The sequence below is a fragment of the Ixodes scapularis genome, unplaced genomic scaffold (assembly GCF_016920785.2).
Source record: "Ixodes scapularis isolate PalLabHiFi unplaced genomic scaffold, ASM1692078v2 PGA_scaffold2__306_contigs__length_199485367, whole genome shotgun sequence".
NCBI classification, from domain to species: domain Eukaryota; kingdom Metazoa; phylum Arthropoda; class Arachnida; order Ixodida; family Ixodidae; genus Ixodes; species Ixodes scapularis.
Genome location: NW_024609857.1, coordinates 120,516,700 through 120,538,890, shown reverse-complemented (window position 1 = coordinate 120,538,890; position 22,191 = coordinate 120,516,700). Strand labels below are relative to the sequence as shown.

Genomic DNA, 22,191 nt, shown 5'->3' with positions numbered 1-22,191 from the left:
TCTCGCTACTTCTTGCTCGGTCAGCGCGAGGACTGAGGAGGTTAAAAATATTAGAAGACGTTCCCCCCCCCCCTCCCTCCCTCCCTCCCTCCCTCCCTCCCTCCCTCCCTCCCTCCCTCCCTCCCTCCCTCCCTCCCTCCCTCCCCCTCCCCCTCCCTCTCCCTCCCCCCCCCTCCTCCTGCCCCCCCAGAGGATTGCTTGCAAAAGCTAGGGGGACATCATCTGGTACATATAAGCACCTCGTACGTTGATTGTATTAAATGGCTCACCAGCAAAAGTAAAACTTTCTGCGGCCACTTGATTCACTATTCACCGCCATTTTCGAAAATAACTGATGCACCCCATATCCCAGGGGCAATGCATAGCAGTTTTAAGAAAAGACACTGTAGAGGGGAATGAAAGGGCATCATGAAAGATTCCGTTAAAAGTTCTTGCACTATACTTTGAAAGTACATTGTATTTATAGTACTTTGCTTCAATTATCGGGCATCCGCGAGAAAACCAATCCTTGTTTTTCGCACCGCGAAAATAAACTAAACATTGCAGAGAGCACCAACTCCTTTGGAACGTAGCCCCAGCCGTTGGAGCAAGATGCCAAATTTTCAGCACTAAACATTATCTCATTCAAAAGTTATAAGTAATTTTCTGAAATTTTCAATAGGAAAATGGGGCCCATTATTTTCACCTGTTTTCGGTTTCTGTTGCCCTACAACTTCATGCATTCAAGAGCTCAGTCGGCCGCCATTTTTCCATTCAAATTTTCAGAAAATTGCTTAAAACTTTTGAATAAGGAAACGGATGGTGCTGAAACTTTGGCACCTTGCTCCAATGGCTGGGGCTATGTTCTGACGGAGTTTGAGCTCTCCGCAATGTCTAGTTTATTTTTACGGAGCAAAAAAACAGGGTACGGTTTTCTCGTTGATGCCCATACATTGAATTCAGTGTACTTACTACTTAACCTGAAGTACATCACCTCTTATTCACTTTGTACTTTACCTGAAGTCTTTTTAAATGTACTTTACCTAACACTGCATTTCGCAGACGCCATTGATGATGTCATGAAGACAATGTGTTACACAACAGGGAACTTACATCATCGTAAATGGAAGAAAGCTGAACTTGGCAACCCGGCTCAATATAAACTATGTTTATTGTCTCCGTTGTCATGTGCACAAGTTCCGACAAAGCGGCCTCGCAGTGGAAGTATTAAAGTGGCAAAAGGTATCGGAGTGTTTCCTCTCAGAAAGGCTGTACCAGAAATGCACTTACAACTAAAACCAGTAAGAGCACACTGACTCATGAGAACTCTATTATGGCTGCAAAGATGATTGATCCTACTATTTCAACCCTTTCGTAATGTGTCCCCGATGGAGCAAACCTCTAATAACTGCGAACCAATGGTGCCACGGATGACAGGGGGTTTAAGACCACAGTTTGAGAATTGCTGCTATAAAGTGTAGCCATTTAGTTGCCACCAACCAAGCACTAAACACAGCACTGTTCCTCGGCAAATTCAACAAAATTATCTGATCAGACACTGCCCCAGATGCCACATCTGATTAAGAGGATAAAGACAAGGCAAAAATAAGGGGCAACGCCATGATAACGACAAGAGCATGTCGCTCTAAGAGAAGGTCCTCGAACCAGCCTAGGCAAGCACCAAAACCTGGAAAGATGTTGTGTGGAAAAGCATGGCAATGAAAAGCAAGGGTCTCAACCCATTCAGGTTTCAGACATGACATACACTGTATTCACGGGTGGCATTCGGTCCGACATGTTACTATCTCACTTGCAGGGAGACAGATATGACATACTCGATGTTGACGGCGCACACTGACGACAGGACTGCACGGCGTTCGTTTTTCCCCGTGAACTAGCTATTTCCTGTGCGAGGAGTATAAAAGAAACAGAGGCAAAACCCTGTCACGTTTGACATGCTGCGAGTGGACACTTGTCACGTGTATTCTCGCAAGCTTTTTTAAGATTTGCCACATTTGTGCAGGGCCTGAGCGCATCCTGACAGCGAGCTATCACGTCTTTCTCAACTCCCAAGCGTCCATCCCTACGCAGGCAATGCCGGACCAACGTCCGACACCTTGGGCAGGCTTGGAAACTCGGGGGACTGTGCCTCGCTCACCCGGGGGCTCCCCGAACCCCCAGAAACGCGCAGGGTAAAGGGGCTACTCGTGTGCGAGGTTGAAGTCGGCGCGCGTGCTCGGCAGAAGCCTATGCAAACAAATGGAATATGAACACCGCCCCCCTGACACCCATAACCGAAACCTGGCAAACGCTGCAGCTGGCCCGCCTCCAAGCGAGTGGCACGACGCTGGACGCCTCATGAGCGACGGGCCGGCGACGATCGTCCAGATCGAGGCTGTCCGAAGCAAAAGCCGTGCAAGTCATATCGTCATATCTAAACGTAGCTTGACGTGTGTGTTTGTGTGAATGTCCCAAGGGGGGTTTTCGGCGAGCGTCCATCGAAGTGACACCGTCTGCCCCAATCCTTTTTTTCCGTTGTTCTGCGAGCATCAAGCGAGTGCGTCCCTGGGTAGAGTTGCGAGAAAGCTGTGACCTGCTTACCGGTTATTTGACGCCACCGTACCATAGTGCAAATCGGCGGTTCTTGTACAAGCCTCCTTTTTAACAGGTGAATGGGTACTTTTTCTAGAGCACTATATAGCTCCTACGGAGCAGAGTACCGCAATCCTTTGAACCCCGTGTTTTGCCGACAACATGGCCGACAGAGCAGCTCGGCGCGAGTCACGTGGTACTCAGGGTTCCAAGAGGCGGCCCGCCCTATGGGAGAATACATGGAGATCGACATAACACGGCTGATTAAAAAAATAACGGCGAGTTCACACTTTTCAAAACTAGCCTGTCGTGAAGTTAGTAAAGCGCTGAACACTCTATCAAAGTTTGAATAATATCGGATGCGTGTGCAAATTTTGAGAAGGCAATTTCCAGGGCAATGGCGTTTGAAGCAGACGATGTTTGCTCGCAGCGGAGATGGGCTTTTCGGGTTGGCCGGAGCGGGTCACGTGAATGGTGTGACGTCGCCGTGTCGTCTGCTGCATGATGCCGCTCAGGCAATTTTTTAAAAAAAGTTACGTCCTTGCATGGCACAAAACTTATCGCAAATTATTTTAAAATGTTTCATTATTATGTCAAAAACGATTGCCATTCCGTACATCCCCACAAAACTGAAGGAACAACGATTTTCTCACGTTCTCCATGCATTTCTGACCGCAGTTGGAACCTCCGGGCGTTCGCCGCTAGTCGCCGAGAGACGGCGTTCTAGATTGCGCTACTCTGCTCCGAAGGAGCTATATAGTGCTCTAACTTTTTCCAGAGTTGGATGCATCATGGGTACCCCCATTTCCGGCTCAGATAGCGTGTAGTTTCGTTTTCGAAATTGGAGGGTGCTAAGAGCGGAAGTCGCCGCTTTTGTACTCTGGAGTTTCCCCAAATGAAGCGATTGATCAAATATATTATAAATACCAAGTTTTATTAGACATAATTTTATCTAAAACAATAAAAAAAGCCCAACTTTGCCCTTTCTGATAATGGAAGCCTGGGCTTCGGTCAGAAATTCCAAGCGGCGGAGTGCCGCCGCTTTTTCGTCCGGCGGCGGCGTGTAGACGACGCAGCGACGCAGCGTTCGCACCACCGCCGTACTATCCTCCTTGGCCGTACTACAGCTATGGTGCCCGGAACGCGTCTCCGACTGGTGTGTTTACCGGGTTCAAAAAAGTGGTCCCTCAATTTCCGCCTGATGACATCATAGAAAAGTCATGTTGTCGCCTGTTGCGACCCTGGCGGCGCCCCAACAGTTGTGGTATAAATGGCAGACGCCTGTTCTGCTGCAGGTCGCTTTCCACTGTTAGGGTACCACTGTGACGGTTCACGGAAGCTGCAGCAGCCGGAAGTTGCAGCAGCCGGAAGTTGGGACGCCTAAACGGACGCCATGAAGAAAGCGACACTCGCGTTCGCTCGTGCTTTTCGCCAGCATTTCTACGGCCAACCGCCAGGATCACGACAGGCAACAGCATGACACTCGCGTCATTTGTTGCCACATTGGGACCACTTTTGCTGTATGGGCGGGATAGGACGCTAAACACACCAGTCGAAGACGCGATCTAGGCACCATATACAGCCGTACGAAACGAACGGTGGCGGCGCGGAGCGTGAAGGAAGTATTTGCGCGGGGAAATTTAAACTTTATTATTTCACGCTATGCCAGACGGGTGCAGCTGTGGCCTCCACTGTCGCAGCGAAAAACTAGTGACACGAGTCGTTGAGGCAGAATGGGGAACTGGGTTTGTGCAATATAGGTCTGTCTGGGTAGAAAGTGAAACTTGCACAGAGCTACCGACAGATAGCACCGACGGGTCGACGCCGATCGCGCGTAGAGAGCCTCAAGTAGGTTACCAGTCAAGGAGGATAGAAGGGTAGGAGAGGGCATGACGTCAGCCGCGTAGCCATAGAGTAATATACACAAGGTAAAGGGCGGACACTGCCATAGGCCCCAGCGGCCCAGATAGACCAGTGACAGGTAGCGCTCCTAGCGGGCGGTATTAAGTGTAATCTGATTCCGTTTCCGGTCAAGTTAGTTTCGGTTTCGTTTTGGGCGTTTCTGCCCCGGTTCTCCGGTACCCTTCTCTCTCTTTCCTCCCCGCCTCGCTCGGTTCTCGGGAGCTCCTTGACTCCCGAAGCCGCTGTTTTTTTTTGTTTTTTTTTTTTTTAATACTGGCGCATTTTTGCTTTATTTTTTACGATAGAGTCTGTGCAAAATGTATCAAACAATATTTCAACTTACTTCACAAAGCATAAGTATATATATTGTTCTTTTTCTATTGAAAAGCATTGAAGTTACACAATCGCCGCTTTGACTCCTGGCTGGTGGAGCATTTTGGGGTCAACAACAGTAAGTGGTTCGAACACATTTTATTGGACCACATTCATATATACATGATTTACTTCAGAAGCTCTGTACGTTTCATACGAAAGAGATCGATACTCACAAGAATAAATGAATATGAAGGACTTCGGCATATCGTACACTTCGTAATAGATTCTTAGCGGAACCAAGTTAACAAAACTTTTCCACGGAGAACATGCTGTATGATACATTCACTTTCACGCCGACACGGGTACGGGAAGTAAGTGCAAAAATAAATAAGACATCGCTATCATTACCAGTCATAAGAGTATAATAACAGCGCGAAGCACACGCCGGATAGTACAAATTCCCGATTTCCGGAAAATATAAAAAAACACCAATTTGCATAGCCTCAAACTCACTGCGGGCGAGCCATTACCAAACAATGAGAACTCTATTCGAAATCTGACAAGATTCAATTCCCCGAAATTGTTCAGAAAAGAAATATGGCTTCAGAAAAAAGCGGCTAAAAAACTATGGACAGTGGATACAAAAGTGGATACATTTTCTTTCAAATATTTTTAGCCTCTATACACTATTCTCTATCAAAATTTTGTAGAAAGTGGACAAATATTTTTGTTAGGGAGCCGTGATACACATTCGCTGTAAGGGAAACAAATATTTGGAGAGCAAGCTGCACCGCCCACTTAAGCACTTTTTGTTTTTGGTTTGGAAACCGCCTCTGTTAATACACTATTAACAGTTAAACCTGTGTCGTTCTTATTAACCACTGAAGAGTGCAAGCGAACTTTGTCCAAATTCAGGTTAAGAAATCAAACATGTCAACACAAGCGGATTCTGCAAAACAACTTTAAAAAAAACCCTTTGTGGTACTCCTCTGGGCAAAGGCTAAAACCACCCAGACCTCAAAGTGTGCTATACTAGGCGGCACAGACTCCTCGAACATGTGTCACACTCTCTATTATGGGAAGAAAGTGATTTTCTAGTTGCTGAATAAAATGAAAGGCAGCCTGTGATGGTACTACTAAGTTCCCGAAGAATTTTCCAGGCACGTGGTATGCTTTAGGAACAAGACAGTACTGGTGAGGCCCGGTCAAGTTATTAGACTCATCCGATAGCAGCTGAGAACAGCCACAGTTGTAAGTTGTCTGCTCAAGCAAAAGCTTGATCAAATAGCCCCAAACGTGATAAAAAAAAGTGGACGAGTCATCAATTATGTTAGACCTGATGTCTGATGCCAGCTCAGAAATATCCTCTAGTGGCGGGAAGTTATCAATTGAAAGACATTCCACAATGTCTGAAATTAAACTTTCATGGTGCGAAGATATTTGCAACTCCTTTAGGAGGTCAGCCTTGTCATCCTCTACGTTTTCATTGTCCGAAAGTTTGAACAGTTTTTTTATCCAGAGGTGCTTTAGTCCTGAGGTGAACTGATCCACATTTGGGTTTGTGTTGCAGCCCAGCATTTGTCGTATATAGCTCCAAAAACGTTCTCAAGTATGTCTTGCTGCAGGCGTCGTGTAAGTAAGAACTTCAAGTCATGGCTGCTTGAAAGCTTATCACAGAGCATGAGGAAACTTTTTATAGTAACTTGCCACCCAATGATGGCTTATGGCTGCCTCCTACTTTGCAACTGCCATGCTGAAATCCATCCGAGTTACTGGTGAAAAAAATCAAGTATTTCAGATTCTCCCTTCAGATTGGCATGACGCAACTTCTGCCCTGTCTTCTTGAATTTTTTAGCTATTTAGACAGTTAAAAAGGTATGCACATCCTATCACAGAGAAAGGCTGTAGCCATGGCCGCCTCAGGAAGTTCCTTGGCATAAACAAGGGATATGATTGCAAGAAAGAGTAGACCTGTGGGGCACAATTTTCTTCCATGTTACAGAAAGGTTCTTGAAAAAATGTTTCTCTCAGTAAGTTTCGGAGCCAATTGCAAGCTCATCTCATGGATAGAACAATAAAGTTCAACAATAGAAGACCACTCAATGACCTCATTTCAAATGCAAAGTTTGTGGGCTTGGAGATTGCTCTTGGTTGTTTTGGGAAGGTGTGGAACATCAAAGACAAAGTAAACGTGTTCGTTGTCAACTTCAAGAAATGGCGTATCACCACACACACCAAGCTGATGTTTGAAGCCCCCTAACCACAGACCACAGCCTTTACTGTAAAGCCAACAGTCTTAAAGGGGCGGTGCACTGATATTTTTATTTTGCGCAAATACCACTTAGAACGAATCCCTGACGTTAATGATCTGTGAAATACCCTTTCGTTTTCACCACACGCAATCCAAGTCGCAGAAAAAAATAAAGAAAAACGAGCAGAGTTCACCCCTCAACTCGAAGCCATAACAAGCGGCCCCGTGATCTGGAGCCGATTATATGCCGCCAATGTTGATCATAGCCATGCGCTGGGGTTGGCAAAGCACAGGACACGCGCTGAGTTCAAGACATTGTTATGGTTCGGCTGTTGTCGTCATTGCAGCGATTGGACACAGGACACTACCCAAATGTTTCTCGAGCTATCGATTATCACGAGCCCAAATCGAGTCTCCACGCCATGCTCGGGTCCAATCTATGAGCCGTATTCAAATATCGTCACTGGGCGGTACTGCTACCGCCCAGCTACGTCATCAGGTTTTTCGAAGGAGAGATTGAATGAAAACACTCGGTTTTGTCCTCGAACTTACAGCGCAACAAAGGAGTTTCTTGGTCAGTGGCGTTGCGTGCGAATATCCTTGAGTCCCACTAGTGCCGGTAAGCTTGTGTAAAGTGAAGACCATTCTCATTGAATATCGTTGCACCGCCCCTTTAAGCTCCCGAATGAAAGAAATGAGGAGACTGCGTTAAACAGAAGACGTTGTTGGAGTGTGCACAACAGTGTATGCAAGGGGCTAAACGCACCTCCTGGAAATTTCAGACAGCATAACAACCAAGGCTCTATCTGCAATGTTAGAGGTTCGTTCAACACCGTCATCTGTAAACCCATGGACAATGTCGTGTGCTGGGTCGTAAGTTAAATTCTTTTTTTAAAACAATCTCATCGGAAATCAACATGCACACAGGTTCAAGTGTAGCCAGACAGCCCGGCAGAAACAACAGCGCGAGAAGCTCGAACCGATCGGCTGCCCGAATTCACGCCGAGCATGCGAGCACGCGGGCGGTCATGCGTCACCTTGATTGATGCAAAGTCGACCGAACATAATGCAGCAGAAACCACAGATGGACGGCACGCACGGCACAGACGAACGACGCAGGGACGAGCAAAGGCCATGCAGAATGATGCAGAAGCGACGGCGTGCAGGCAGGCAGGCCATGGCGGGCGCCATTCATCACGTGTTTTTTGTGACGTATTTGATTTAAACTATTTAGCCGTTGTAAGTACTTTAAACAATTTTAAAGCATTGCCAATTAAAAAATAAATACTTTTCACAGAAAGAGTTTTAATTAATTTTAACCAAATTGCAGAAAAGCGCCACGTAGCGGAGGGTATGAAACGCACTATCTGGGCCGCGAATCGGCTCCTGTGTCCTCTCTTTACGTTTACTATATTACTCTATGGCGTAGCCTCCACAAGCCATGCTCCATTGACGCCTCGCCTCTTTCTCATTTTCCTCCTTACCCTCTTCACTTATCAGGCCAACGTGACCACATCACGTGACCGTAGCTAGCCTTCGTCTAGCCTTTGATCTGATAAAACCTACCGGACTACAGTGAACTAGAGAGGGCAACTGTAACCGAACGGAGCGCGCGCAAGACTGCTAGGAATCCTTCTACAATCAACCATCCATCTCTTATGTGACATGTCACGCGCACCAATTGCCAGAGATCTACGGTCACGCTGGCCACAGCATCGTTTAAACTTTGTATGACTAGGCTTCACCAATATTGCAACGTAGCTTAGGTCCGAGCGCGGTCAAAGTTATGAGCCGAAGAGCCAATCAAACAGCGAAAAAGGCACAACGTCATGGCGTGCTCTACGCAGTTGATAGGACCAGCCGGTATTCGCCGCGTCTCTGTGCACTGCTCTTCCGCCAGCTAGTCAAGCGCAGAGAGCACGCCATGACGTTGCGCTTTTTACGCTGTTTGATTGGCCCTTCAGCTCATAACATCGGCCGTGCTCGGACCTAAGATGAACCTCCTTGCTACCAGTGCACTACAGGCTCTTTAAATCGACCGAAAAGATGTTTTCTTAACCTATCGCGCTACGATTTTGTGCGGCATTGCCCACAGGTGGTGGATATTTTCTATAAAATTCGCCAAGAGCGAGCTTACCTGAGGAAAAAGTAAAAAAAAAAAAAAGAAAAAGGCTTAACTCCTATGGAAACGCAGCGAAGCCACCGGTCTTCCAACAATAGGGCACCGTTTGGCACGGGAGACAAGAGATGGCGCAAGTGGTCGCGACGCCAATTGCCACCGACGAACGTGCATACGGCGCCGAGAGCCGGCGTCTTTAGAAGACAATCTTGTAGACTCAAAAGCGGCGCGAGCGTTTTCGATGTCAGGTGCCAATGCATGATTTTATCATCCTTACTAATAAAACAGATTGAATGAACACATAATCGACTAAAACAATACTTTGCCAAATTATTGTGACCGTTTTTTTTTTGTTTTTTTTTCGGGGTACTGATGTTGTTTGCTTTGCAGTTTGTTGTTCTTACTGTGCACTTCTGTTTTTGGTTCTGCGACTGTCGCCACCTGCGGAACGCGCGCCGCTTTTGAGTCGAAAATATCGTCTGCTAATTACACTGTATGCTCGTTTGTTGGCGGCAGTTGAAGTCGCGACCGCTTGCGCAGTTTCTTGACTCCCGTGCCAAACGGTGCCCTATTGTTTGAAGACCGGTGGCTTCGCTGAGTTTCCATAGGAGTTAAGCCTTTCTCTTTCTTTACTTTTTCCTCGGGGAAGTTCACTCTTTTCAAATTTTATAGAAAAAATGCACCACCTGTGGGCAACGCTGCACAAAATCGTAGCGCGATAGGTGAAGAAACCGATTTTTGCGGTCGATTTAAAGAGCCTGGCCGCTATTTCAGACACCCTGTAGAATACGGGGTTGTGTTGGGACCGGAGCGGCTCGCGTGAGGCGTGTGGTATAGATCGTGATAAGTGTCGGCGCGTGCACCGCGTGCACGCGCATGTGCGGCGGCACGTGCGGACTGCAACGACTTTCTGCTGCCCCGTCGACTGCAGCATGGCGATTGTTGTCTACACGCCCAGTCTAAGAAGTTCTCATCGTCGAGTCGCGTCGGTCCAAACACTCCCCCTATTCTAGTGCACTGTAGACAGGCGCTGTCTGAGCCGTGTGTGTTTTCTACTTCGTCCTTGTTGTTTTTGGGCTTTTAGCCTTTGAAGTAAGATAACACTGCTCGTTAGACACCATTTTTGTTCCGATAGGATAAGTATATTTTTAACGCGAAAAAGGGTACAATCCGACATCTTGGACGTTACGGCATGTCTGACAACGCTGATTTTTCCTGCGCGTTTGCAATCTTGGTGGTGAAAAGGCGTAGGGGTGTGGCAGAGGGGCCTCTCCTTCTCATCACGCAGCACGAAACCCGCAACGCAAGAGCATCCGAACTGCGCAGGAAGGTATTTTTCTATCAAGTTGCTATTTTCTATGCTTTTTCTCTAACCTTCATGGTTAGAGTTGAACACACTAACTGTTACTTGAGGCTCTATAATCGCGCGTAGTTTGAACGCAAACATCTTTGACAGAAATCTGCTTGGTTAGGCAAATAATAGACTAACTGAAATAGAAATCTCTAACCAAAGTTTAAGAAGAAAAAAATTTCCCGACGTTCCGGGACCAGCTCGGTCTTTTGGTCACGGGTGACTGTGGGTTGGTCGGAGGGATCGAGCCGCTTATGTAGGCCGGTTGTGATTGCGGCATCTGGATTTTTCCGCGAAGCCACGAAGTCCTGACATAGACGCTTGGGGGAGTGAACGATGACCTGTCGATGTTATCTTTTGTTGTCTGGATGTACCAGGATTCTAGGTGCAGACGCTTACGGCAAGGCCGACACTCCAACCACGCATACCATTTAACATATTGTTACGGTGCTGGAAGGAGCGATGGGAACGGGGTGCAGTCCGAACGATAGATTTAATTCAAAACTGCCCGCTGCAGCACCTGTGTGCACGAGCCACTGCCGATGGCCTGTCGTTGTCTTGGTCGCCGTCTATGTATCATTACCCCCGCCGTTGTTGGCGGTTGTCTCGACCGTATAGTGGAGGGGGAAGTTTGGTGGAGAAGAGGGGTGTTCTAGGGCGAGGGTTTGATTGGGATGATGGTAGGGTTTGATGCGGGTGATGTGAACGGTGTCCTTCGAAGGTGTCCGTCGGTCAGGTGTTGGGTGCAGGAGCTGTACCTGGTAGGTGAGGTCCGACAGCTTGGCAGTGATGCGGTATGGGCCGGCGTACCGGTGGAGGAACTTTGTGGCCTTGCCCTGTTGCCGACGTGGCGTCCAGAGCCACACAAGGTCACCGGCGGTAAGACGCAGGTCAATGTGTCTCGTTGTAACGTTGACGTTGGCGCTGCTGTGAAGCCATTGTGCGTAGGCGGGCGAGCTGTCGCGCCTCTTCGGCACGGCAGACAAGGCGGGCGACAGTGTCCTCTAGCTGTTCGTTATGGTTGTAAGGAAGTAACGCGTCGAGAAGTGTGGTTGGGGATCGATTGTGTAGAAGAAAAAATGGAGTGTAGCCGTGTGTGTCTTGGAGAGCAGTGTTGTAGGCGTAGGTGACGAAGGGAAGTACACTGTCCCAGTTCTGTTGATCGGACTGGACGTACATAGAGATCATGCAGAGATATTGTGCGATTGAAGCGTTCTACTAGACCGTTCGTCTGGGGATTGTAAGCTGTAGTAGGTTTATGTACAGTTCCACAGAGGCCTAACAACTGTTGAACCACTTCGGACAGGAAGACTGTGCCTCGGTCGCTGATGAGATGCCGAGGAGGTCCGTGCCGCAGAAAAACTTGTTTCAGAAGGAAAGCGGCGACATCTTCAACATTGGAGGTAGGCAATTAATGGTGACGTCTCGGCATAGCGCGACAAGTGGTCAATTGCGACAATAACCCACCTGTTGCCTGATTGCGTAACAGGAAGTGGACCTAAAAGATCAATCCCCACGCGTTCAAATGGATAATGGGGAGGGTGAAGAGGATGTAGGCGTCCGGCGGGCGCGGTGGTGGGTCGTTTCCGGCGTTGACATTGTAGACACGATGCAACGTATTTGAAAATATCACGGTACATGCCCTGCCAGTAGAAAGTGTGTCGGACACGCATGTATGTTTTGAAGAACCCCATGTGTCCAGCTGTGGGGTCATCATGAAGCGTACGCAATATGTCGCCACGGAGATGCTTAGGAACAACATACAGGAGTGGCGAACCTTGCGGGTCATAGTTCCGGCGGTATAACATTCTGTGTTCCAATGTGTAGATATTGGTAAGGCGTTTTTCCTTACGTGTCCGAGGAAACTTGTGTAAACACTGAAATACTTGGCGGAGGCATTTGTCTTTTTGCTGTTCTAAAGCAAAGTCTAAACTTGAGGTCAAAGCGATTACTTTGATGGGCTTAGAAGGGAGTGATAGGTCTGAAGCTATCGGATTTCTAGACAAGCAATCAGGTGCTTCATGTTTTCTACCAGATTTATAAAATATAGATACATCGTATTCTTGAAGTTTAAGGGCCCATCTGCCGAGCCTTCCGGAAGGATCTTTCAGGTTGGATAACCAGCATAAGGCATGGTGATCTGTAACGATCTTAAAGGGGCGTCCAAATACGTATGGTCTGAACTTAGCAACTGCCCAAATAATCACGAGACATTCTTTTTCTGTTATTGCATAATTCATTTCAGGTTTAGATAAAGCACGGCTCGCATAGGCAACGACATGTTCTTTGCCTTCGTGTTTTTGAATGAGGACAGCACCAAGACCGTATCCACTAGCATCAGTGTGTATTTCGACTTCAAGCGAGGGGTTGAAATGGGCCAAATGGGTTGTGTTGTAAGCGCGGTTTTGAGAGCATGAAATGCACGTAGGTGGTGCAGGGGGGCCGATATTTCAGCGAAGCCACGAATGAACCGTCGGAAATAGGAGCACAGCCCGAGAAAAGAGCGCAAAACCTTTTGATTCGTTGGTGGGGGGAACTGGGAAACTGCAGTTAATTTCTCGGGATCAGGGGATATGCCCTGGCGGTTGACCAAGTGGCCGAGGATCTTAATTTCAGTGTTTCCGAATACGCACTTCTTAGAGTTCAGCTGGAGGCCAGCGTCGCGAAATATTTTCAGCACAGCCGTCAGGCGAGACAAGTGTGTGTCAAAAGTGGACGAGAATATTATAACGTCATCTAAATAGCACAAACAAGTTGTCCAACGCAAGCCTCAAAGCAAAGAATCCATCATTCGCTCAAAGGTAGCAGGAGCGTTACACAATCCGAAGGGCATAACACGGAACTCGCAAAGGCCATCAGGAGTAACGAAAGCTGTCTTTTCACGATCTTTTTCGTCTACGCTGATTTGCCAATACCCTGAACGGATATCTATCGAAAAAAAGTAGTTGGCATCGTGTAGGCTATCAAGGGCGTCATCTATTCGTGGAAGAGGGTAAACGTCTTTCTTGGTTATTTTGTTGAGGCGCCTGTAATCAACAGAGAACCTCCATGTGTTATCCTTCTTTTTAACCAGTACCACCGGAGATGACCAGGGACTAAATGAATCCTGAATGATATTTTTGCGCAACATGTCACTCACATGATTTTGTATAACTTCGCGTTCTTTGGCAGAAACACGATATGGACGACTGCGTAAAGGCTGGTGGTCTCCCGTTGCAATGGTATGTTGAACAATTGACGTTTGTGTCAGGGGAGTAGATTGAAAGTCAAAGATATCAAGAAAAGAGCACAGTAGCTTATGCAAGGCGTCACGTTGTGACTCAGGCAAATTGGCGTTAATGGTCTGGCGAAGTAATTTGTGGGCATCCATGGAGTCGGAAATCAAAGGTGCGTTGGACATCAAGCAGGTGTCGCTAACAGCATTGATGTATATGACGCCGTGAAGCGTCGTTGTAGCAATGCATGAACCAGCTGGAAGGATTTGGTAGATTTTTGTGGTGTTTGCTACGAGAACAGTAGATATACAAGAACGCGATCGCGTGAGAGCAAAGGGCAGCGCGAGACCTTTCTGAAAGAAAACTTCTAAGTTCGGTTCAAGTAAATAATCGGAGTCTGGAAGGTCTGCAGTTAACTGAATAAGCGCTGCAGTGAAGGGTGAAATTCGAGTGTTACTTGTTGCACGGAAAGAAACACGGTTGTATGAAAGAGGTTCAACGCCAGTAGTAACTTTGCTAAGGTATAGCGATTTCGTCTCGCAGTCAATAAGCGCACGTCGAGTCGCTAAAAAGTCCCAGCCTAAAATAACGTCGTGTGAGCAACTCGGTAGAACTGCGAAAATGTGACGATGAGGTTTATTTTGAATTATAATCTCGACAGAAACTAAGCCGAGGGGACAAATCAGTGTCGTGTTTGCGCTACGAAGACTACCGTGTTCCCAGGGTGTACAAACAAGTCGCAATCGTTTCCGGACACGGTCAGAAATTATAGAAATAGACGCTCCTGTGTCGACAAGTGCTGTGAAACTTACCTTCTTAATGATTATGTTTAATAGGTTTGAAGAGGAGGTAATCGGTGGGGGATGTTGAGGAAATGAAGGAGCAGCCGTCCCCCCTTTAGCTGCTTCCTTTAGTTTTCCGCATCGTGAAATGAGTCGGGCAGCGTTTGGGGTCAACCCGCATCGGAGAACGTCGCCGGTATCCTGCAGGTGAGGGGCTTCGGTTTGCACGGGCGCGATATGAAGGGGAAGCTGAACGCCGTGGGTTACTAAGTAAGTTTTCTTCTGCGTCCTGATGATAACTGTCGGGATGATAATCTCTGTACTGTGGGAAGGATCGAGGATTGTATGCCCGAGAAGTATCCGCGATGCGACGGCGACAGAATCTTGCTATGTGACCCGGTATGCCACAGTAGAAACAGGTGGGTCGTCTGGTGGCCGGAGGGGAGGAGAACTGGCGGAGCCATGGCCTCTCGGGGTTTTGGACGAATCTGGGGTTGTAGTCGGCTTGAAAACAATTTGGTGCGCCGTAGGCATGCGCTGGTGAGGCTGCGCAGATAGTTTCTTGTGGTGATGGTGCTGACTGTGCCAACTCGTTCCGAATTAGGGTTCATATGCCTTCGGGTGACAGGTCAACGGGTTCGCTTTGGAGGACTCGGCGAGAGGGTGTAAAGAGAATGGCGAGCTCTTCTTTGATGATCTGCCGAATAATGTTTTTGATGTCGCCTGTCAAGGGTGGTCCGGACGACGCGACGCAGTTCTGAAGCCGAGAGATGGTAAAGGGGGAGGCACCTGCTTCTGTGGCCTTCCCAGCGTTGGCACTCTTCCTGAAGTTGGGCCACGGTTGTTGGATTTCGTGAGACCAACAATGCAAAGGCGTCTTCGGCAATTCCTTTCATAATGTTTTCGACCTTTTCCTTCTCAGACATGGTGGGGTTCACACGTTTGCAAAGCGCCAGAATGTCCTCGACGTAGGTGGTGATGGACTCACCTGTAGATTGGGCTCTCGTTGCGAGTCGCTGGGTGGCGTTCTCCTTGCGGCTCACGGGACAGCCGAAGACGTCCGATAGCCGGGTCTTAAAGGCATCCCATGACACAATCTGTTCTTCATGATTGTCAAACCACATTTTCGCCGTGTCGCGGAGGTAGAACACGACATTGGCAAGTTTAAGTGTGTCGTCCCAAGCGTTATGCACCCTGACTCGTTCGAATGTGCGAAGCCATTCGTCGACGTCGTCGCTTCCGAAGTCAGCGAAGGTGGGAGGATCACGCTGACGGTAGGGTATGGAGCCAGTACGGATGGCCGGAGCCGCCGCTTGCTCACCTTCTGCCATGGAAGGCGGTGTAAGCACCCGATGACTTCGAAGATGCGTGATGGCAGAGCCGTAGATGGCTTGGACGAGGGACTCCCGCACCTCCACCAAGTATGTTACGGTGCTGGAAGGAGCGATGAGAACGGGGTGCAGTCCGAACGATAGATTTAATTCAAAACTGCCCGCTGCAGCACCTGTGTGCACGAGCCACTGCCGATGGCCTGTCGTTGTCTTGGTCGCCGTCTATGTATCAATATATACATGGGCGGTTTCATGCATTTGGATGCAGGCAACGAGGTGCAGTCGTATTTTTTATTTTGCTTCAAATTTTATATTACGTGGCGCGTGTTCAAAAAAGAACAATCCTTTTTATTTTAATGTCCTCGTCCAAGCCATCTACGGCTCTGCCATCACGCATCTTCGAAGTCATCGTCTCAAAGTCTCAGACATGTTTAGTCTTTGAGAAAAACAAATCTCAAAAAGCGGGAAAGAACAACGAGGTTTTGACGATTGTCGTGTGTTGCGTTTTTGAATCACTCTCAATCTCAAAGTATTCAAAAGAGAGTGTCTATATTTTTTTAGTGTGATATATATGCAAGTAGGTAAGACGACATTATAACTACATTTATTATTCGTCGCTCCAATCTTTGTAATAATCCCAAAACATGCCTCCGCGAACAAATGTAACCTAAATTGCGGACTTTTTTTTTTTTTTTGAGAGTCGACTATGTTTCGTATTGCTTTTAAAATAATACCACGTGTAGAACCCACCATCGGCATTTGCTTTTTTTTAGCATATTTAGAGGCTTAAAACTCAATACCAAGGCAAATACCTCTAACGGATGTATTCTGGCTAAAAGAAGAGTGTCAAGAGAACGCGACGCGAGACAAAAAATAATTTTTTTTTTTTATACAGCGTGCTGAAATTGAACGAAAGGTGAAAACCCTCTCTGTTTCATAATTTATTCCTCAGTACTCGTAAGTGATAAAAACACAAACATTGACTAATTTGGGAAGCGATGAAAGGCTCTACACGTGGGATTATTTTAAAAGCGATACTAAACATAGTCGACTAAAAAAATCTTTTAGGTCACAGTTGTTCGCGGAGGCATGTTTGGGGATTTTTACAAAGACTGGAGCGATGAATAATAAATAGTAGTTATAATGTCGTCTTACTTGCATATATATCACATTAAAAAAAAATATAGACGCTCTCTTTTGAATACTTTGAGATTGAGAGTGATTCAAAAACGCCACACACGACAATCGTCAAAACCTCGTCGTCCTTTCCCGATTCTTTGAGAATCTTTTTCTCAGAAACTCAACATGTCAGGACATTCAAATAAAAAAAGATTGCTCTTCTTGGAACATGCGCCATGAAACATAAAAATTTGAAGCAAAATAAAAAATACGACTGCACCTCGTTGGCTGAATCCAAATGAAACCGCCCATATACATACTAAAGTAATCCTCCTTTTTGGTAACAACAAAAAAACACGGCAAGTAAATTTTAGCTTTGAAGGGCGGATAATTTCAACCTTCACTAAGAGGTGTTACAATGACGTTAGCGCGCCGATAGGGACTTGATAAAATCAAGGTAAATCTATTGCCTGAAGCATTCGTGATATAATTCTGTTAGGAAAGCCTATAAAAATTGATAAGCGGCAGAAACGAAGAAACCTCGCTTTTTCTGGGGCATATCAGAAATCCGCCAAGAGTTGTCCTTTCATTGGCGTGCCCCTTTTTGTCCAATCAATTTGGGGGTTTTACGTGCCAAACGAACGACGGGCATCTGGCACGCCCCAGCGGAGGACTGAGGGTTAATTTGGACCACCTGGGGATCTTTTGACGTGCAATCGAAAGCTCGGTTACACGACGCCTTCTCCGCAATAAGCCTCCGTCAGATTGCGGGCACCTCGGCCGGGATTCGAACCCACCAGATGGGATTGGCGTGCCCCTCCTTGTGTTTCGACGCGCCAAAAACACATTTTGGAAAACTTGCTGTAACTCCCCGTCGGGGACTAGTACCGAATTTAGCACTCTCCTGGGTCGCTGAACTGTACACGAAAGAGTCGTAAGGCACTTAGGCATCCCAGTTTATAGTTGGCCGCATGTGCACGTAGCGACCCAGCATCCGCACTCCCCTTGTGGTATCTTGTAGGAGCCGCAGTCAAAGTAAACCGACAAACAGTGAAGTCTTGCTTATTCCACCGGGAATGCAAAAGGTGGAAGACTCGCTCACGCTCTCGGAAACGGGTTATCTTCTACCCTTCGCTAGATACAATAACAACACCTCTTCGACGCGCCGCCATAGCCATAACAACACGCCGCCATAGCCACAACAAGGCGCGCTTGCGGTGATTACGTCAAACAGTTTTATTTAGACAGCCGACGAGCAGTACAATTGTCTGGGGGTCGTCACAAAAGACATATATGCATGACTTTTGTGAAAATTATGGAAACGTTCTTTTATGAAATAAAGAAATCGAGCAACTTTTCGGCGTAAGGGCAAGGGTGGCAAAACGAGACATGACAGATTTTTTTTTTTTTTTTTGAAATGACAGAGTATACACGTTTGCAAGTCCGGCTTCAGGGCGCTGCCATCTTGTTTGGCTGGGGAGCGCTTGGACGAGTCAGAATCCGATTATGAAGGTTTGCTAAGGCGTCGTAATCGGATTATAACCGCGCCCAAGAGCGCACCCCACTGAGGAAGATGGTGGCGTCCTGAGACCGGACTTGCAAACGTGTGTATTAGTGATGATTTAAGTATGTTACAAGCTTCCTTTGTGAGCTAATAACAAAAATCATGAGCCATTCCCCTCTGTGCAGGTGGATGACCAGCGAAGCCGTTTAGCACACGGCACAGACCCGCCCCGAGGAGCCGGAGGAAACTAGACACGCGCGACGGGACCGCCTGCCCCAGCAGAGCGGAAGAAAATTAGGCAGGCAAGCGCTTGGAACGACGACAAAGAGAAGGCGGTACGAGTGTAGACATGGCAATGAAAGAGAAGGACAAAATCAAAGTGAACGCGAAGGACAAGGAGAAAGTAAAAAAAAAAAGCTTTTTTTCGTTTTTTTTGTGTTTTTTTTTTTTTTTTGTTTGGTACGAGCATCGTTTGGCACCGCACGGTTCAAGGGGAACAGCTACAATATCATCAACCTTCAAAGTTTCAACAACAAGTTGTTGAAACATTGAAACGTGTTGTTGAAACTTGTTGAAACTTCAATGTTCCAACAACAAGTTGTTGAAACTTTGAAGACTGATCAGTTTGGCAACCATGGCATGCTTAGTATTGATGTTCGGGACCATTTCTGTTCTCTTCCCCATGACTTTAAACTTGACTCTGTGAAAATCTGCATTGAGGAGAATGATGAACTATCCTTAAAAAAACTCGAGTGGAGTCTCTACAGAGTGATTTCTTGAACTGTTTACGTTTTATTTAAATTCTACGTTCATAGGATTTCATATTTATGTTTTTCTTCAAAAATCCGTAGTGTGTACAGGCTCGTCTGTAGCGCCAGTCCTAAGTGATCTTTTTCTAGCCAGAGTTGAAAGTTCTATCGCATTAGACCCCTGCGTTGACAAAGGTGACAAAGGTGTTTACGCCTTTTTCCTTCTTTTTGATAATCGTGTGGAACAGGATGTAGACGGTAGTGTTATGAACATTTTTGATCAGTTCAGCTTTGGTCTCAGGTACACCTATGAAGAGCATAGGGAAGGCGTCTTACAATTTCTGAACCTTTCGGTCTCACAATACGTGGGGAGAGGGACCTTTCGGTCCCTCTCCCCACGTTCAAAAAAGAGCATGTTACCTTACGCGTTTGCACACTCAGAAATTGTAAAGAGGGGTTACAGTAAAGAGTCAAAAGAGTAAATGGAGGAGTAAGTTCTAGGCGCGATGTTGAGAAAAACTGGGTGGTAGTGGTACCGTACTTACACAAGGTATCGCATAACCTAAAACATGTAGCTTAACGATATGGCGTACCAAGTGTTTTTTTCTGCTGCCCCCCCTCCCCCCCCCCCCAAAAAAAAAAATGGCGCAAATTCGTTTAAAGGTTTATCTCGGCATAGAAAAAAGTATCCAGACACAAGTGCAAAAAAAAAAAAAAAAAGAAAGAAAAGCCATATTTCACCGTTTCGTTTGTGCCCTGTACCTCGTGCGTGGTGTACAGCATCACGTTGTCATGTGGTAGAACTTACATCGGACAGACTGGACGGTGTATTAAGGGGGCCCTGCAATCATATTTAAGCGTCAAACCTTTTTGCGGTTTCCACGTCTCTTGGGGTTCGGGCAAGCCAGCGGGCACGGAGAGAGTAACTAAATATATATTTAACCAGACTACGCGGAAACCTCCTCCACCTACGGGGGCGACGGGCGGTGCCAAAAGCGCGCGATAAGTGAGGCCTTGGTCCTGGCCTTACTACTGATCAGAGCTCCTAAAGCTTTTTTTTTATTTTTTTTAGTCGAAATACAAATATAACCTTATGAAAGTAGTTTTTGTTCAGTATTTTAGATCAGAAAAGCAACAAATGCGGTTTATAAAGTACCGAAACAAGAAATGACCCGTCGACATACCCGCCACCACGACCGGCTTTATTAGGGGCGACCAGCTTACTCCGCGTTTCCGTATGGGAGCGCGCGAACGTCTTGGAGGGACCGAGTGTTCCGCCAGGCGCCTCAACACCAAATGCGCGGCGGCCGCTATGGAAGGCAAGGGGAGCGTGTGGCAATAACGTTGGTTTCAGATGATTTTTGTCGCATTTAATAGGCAGGCGCTAATGCTAGCACATAGTGTATATACAATAAGGTAAAATGAGTCACTCTATTATAGTTTTCTCGAGCAAAATAGTTAGCATTGTGAGCTAAGCATCAGTAGGGTGTACGACTGTACAGGATGGTGCATTCAGTCCACCTGCTGGAGCCCACTCTTAGAAAAAAAGAGTATCGATAGTCCTCCCTAAGGGGAGGACATCGATGCCCTTTTTTCTAAGGGGAGGAACGGTCTTGTAATTTATGTCCCTTTAGAAAGGGAGAAACTTTCGTCCCTGAAGCACAAGGAGGATAGAAGGGTAGGAAAGGGCATGACGTCAGCCGCGTAGCCTCCACAAGCCATGCTCCCCTGACGCCTCGCCTCTTTCTCATGTTCCTCCTTAAAGGGGCCCTCCAATCATATTTAGGCGTCTACCTTTTTTGCGGTTTCCACGTCTCTTGGGGTTCGGGCAAGCCAGCGGGCACGGAGAGAGTAACTAAATATCACTGCATCATATTGTCACGGGTGGTGACCAAAAATAACAAATAAACAGGAAGAAATAAACGTTTAATGTGGCGAACTTGTGCCAAAAATAAAAGAGTACAAAAGATAATAATAGAGCGTCGCGGGCGTCGAAGTCGGCGTGGCAGCAGAGTCGAACGCTGAAGCGAAACTGACTCGACAAGGTAGCGGGCGGCCTCTTATCTAGAGTATGTCACTATCTCGAAGATTCGGCGAAAGCGGCTCGAGCGTCGCGTGATCGGGGCGAGAATGAACACGCACTTTCTAGAAAACAAAAGCAGGAATAAATGATAGAAGTTACGTGCGGTACATGAATAGACGAGAACTTTCTGGGGGTCCGTGACCGAGCGTTGCTTTCTCAGCCCTGCGCGCGGCATTATCCCCCCCTTTAAAAGTGCATCGTCCCGATGCAGCACAAAAACGGAAAACAAAAAAACAAAAAAAAAAAAGGACACCAGAATTGCTAGCCGGAGTTCACAGTCCACAGTTCACTCGTCGACGAGAGTGGAGAGTCCTATCGTTCGTAATACGGCTTCAGCCGGACGACATGCACCACCTCGGGTCGCGGCTGACGTCTTGCAGATGGGCGCGTTCCGTCGGGTAGAACTTCGTAGTTCAGATCGCCGAGGCGTCGGATGATCTTGTAGGGCCCAAAGTAGCGCTTCAGCAATTTCTCACTGAGGCCGCGGCGACGGATGGGCGTCCATACCCACACCCTATCTCCGGGCTGGAAGTGGACGTCCCTGCGACGAAGGTTGTAGCGGCCGGCGTCGACGCGTTGCTGGTCTTGAATCAGGAGTCGGGCGAGCTGGCGAACTTCTTCGGCGCGTTGAGCAACCGCCTGGGCGTCGTCGCTCTCGTTGTCAGATGGCTCATGGGGCAGCATGGCGTCCAGCATCGTCGTTACCTTCCGACCATGTACCAGCTGGAAAGGGGTGAATCCAGTGGTCTCTTGAACCGCCGTATTGTAGGCGAACGTGACGTAGGGCAGCACCTCGTCCCACGCGCAGAACTCCTGCGCGCGGCAATATTTTAACCCGACGAAGCGGAAACCGCCTCCACCGATGGGGGCGATTCGCGGTACCGAAAGCGCGCGAAATG

At 47.4% G+C, this 22,191-nt stretch overlaps 1 protein-coding gene across 1 annotated transcript in view; it reads right to left on the bottom strand.

Moving 5' to 3' along the window:
* Positions 1-2,685, bottom strand: part of LOC8024614 (dnaJ homolog subfamily C member 13) — a 160,013-nt gene extending 157,328 nt beyond the window's left edge. Inside the window, 1 exon segment of the mRNA XM_040215655.3 lies at positions 2,581-2,685. The gene's annotated coding sequence lies outside the window, so the exon portion shown is untranslated.
* Positions 2,686-22,191: the final 19,506 nt, after the last annotated feature.